Below are 2500 nucleotides of genomic sequence, written 5' to 3' on the forward strand. Positions count from 1 at the left end.
TTAGCTCAATATCACGTGATGGTCGATTGCTTCTCCTTTTCAAATTTTCACTGCCAGTATTTTGGATCCTATTTATTTATTTATTTGTATGTTTTTCTTTTAACAACACGTCATTTGTTTTTTGCTGGAAATGCTGCAGCTTGTTGTTCCCTATTATAAAAACAGGGTGTTGCGAATTTACATGTGAAAAAGTAGACTCACGCCAAAACAAACCGCAGTCTGTGTTTAAGTCAAGGCTAGCCTTATTGCCGATTCCATCGAAGTTTAATATATTAACATCTGTAGTTTTACGGCACCGAAAGTAGGTAGGTACGTCTTGACTATTAGCCTGTATTGGTTTACCTGAGTCTCGGCGAATTGCTGTCTCTCTAGATCGATCTTCTTTACAATACACCGTTCAATCAGCCAATTTAATCTTCCTGTTGACAACCTATGCCTCTCAACGACTTCTGTATCGGTCATATGATTCAGTACAGGCCTCCATTGGTTTGTTCTTGGCCGACAAACTGCGTAACAAAAGTCCGTCTTCGGCAGCCATTTTGTTTTGATGCAGCAAAATGATGTTACCCATAAACTTTAACGGGAGAGTGACGAGAGCTCCAAAGCTTCCGTACGTTACCGGGCAAGTTATCGGGAAAAACAACGCGATCGAAATTAACGGGAGATTCGAGAAACACCCGAAAATCTATCGGGTAATTACCGGGTGACTTCCCGGGTCTTTCGAGAAACGGGCCCTGGGGGCAAAACAACATGCCACTTGATGTTGTTGGAAAAACAGAAGTAACAATTCAGCTTGGCGGGATCAGGGCTGAGCTTATAGTGCTGGTGTGCCGAGGCTTATTACAGCTCACAAATGTATTATAAACTTTGACCCTAACACCGTCTACAGTAAGGGGGAACCCAGTTCTGCTGGGGCCTTTCGGATGGTAAAGACTGTGAAAGAGGGTCGAATCCCAGTTCGTGTGTTCAATTACCTTAACAACCCCTTCACAATTTACAAATGCAGTAGTATAGGGACCTCTACTCATTAGCCGGTGAGGGAGAATCACAACAGGAAACACTACAGGAACGTAGGCAGAGACTATCACTTGTCTTGTCATGCTTGACTAAAGCAGGCTAGCCTGCGAGCAAGCTCTCCGTTGGGGTCTCGCGCGAGATTCTCGGGCGCAAGCGGTGGATCGCGTGTGGATTGCGAAGCAAGCCGCGAGAGGTTTGGGGCGGGGATGAGAGAAGGAGAGCTTGCAACGATCACTGAAGAAATTTCATTTCCACCCAGGAAACCCCCGGGCGGCAAGGGTTGGATTGAATTTCACCGGAAGTTAACAGGCTTTTCAATCAAACTGCTGAAAGCGCGCGAGCCATTCGAAGTCAGCATAAGTAAGTTTCAGTCCGTATCAGGTGTTCAGTTCCAACTGAAAGAACAGCAGGTTACTGCAGTGAAAAATCTTCTTTTAAATCATGACGTTCTTGCCGTGCTACCTACGGGATACGGAAAGAGTTTAATCTTCCAGTGGTTTGTGGTGGCGAAAGAACTGCTGGAGAATGCGTAAGCTTGTGTGGTGGTGATTTGCCCATTAACCAGTATCATCGAAGATCAGATCAGATCCCTGGCGGTTACATGTGTATCTCTCCAAGACATAGAAGAGATTAAAGAAAGTACATTTCAACTTGTGTTTTCCTCAGCAGAGCGAGTGATTGAGAAAGACTTTAAAAACTTTTGCACAAAAGCATTTGTGGTATCGTAGTTGATGAGAGCCACACAGTCGAAACGTAGACTGGAAGAAGGTTTTTTTTGTATTTCAGTAATTTATGTCGATTGTTATTCTTCGGTACTCCGAAACTGGCAGGCGACAATCTCGCCCCTCTTTGAATTTTTTTTTCTTAGGCATACGAAGAATTTACGTACAGTATAAGCTTAATGTACATGAATGTAATATCATATTCCATGATAAACATTTTGTGCCCCTCTCCTTGTAACGAGGTATGATTCACTCTTTCCAACAGGGACAAGAAGGTCAAAGGATTCTGAGAAGCACTTGGGCAGCTTTCTATCCTGCGGTCGCTTTGCAAACCATGTCAGTAAAAAATAACTTTCTACAGTAACATTGCTATATAGCTTACACATATTGAGCATGCTTCTGTAGTTTAAAACGTCTTGTGATAATTCGAAAGAAGAATTATAGATCCTTTTCGCGCAACTTTGTGAAACATTTTACTATTCACTTTCGTGGTTATTGCTATATTGATTTTTAAAATCATACACCATTGCAGGCACTTACTGGAACAGCCGACAAGGGAACTACAGATGCTATCATCTCTAGTCTTGGTCTTAAAAAAGACAGGTTGGAGTTATTTGTAAGTCCAAATATAACAAATATTAGGATTTCAGTTGTTAAGATTAAGAAAGATGCAGCATTTACATAACTTCACTGGATATCAGATATGATAAGAGGACAAAGAATTGATTGTCCCAAGACTTTAGTGTTTTGCAACACCATGA

This window comes from Montipora capricornis, chromosome 11, assembly GCF_036669925.1.
Source record: "Montipora capricornis isolate CH-2021 chromosome 11, ASM3666992v2, whole genome shotgun sequence".
NCBI lineage: Eukaryota > Metazoa > Cnidaria > Anthozoa > Scleractinia > Acroporidae > Montipora > Montipora capricornis.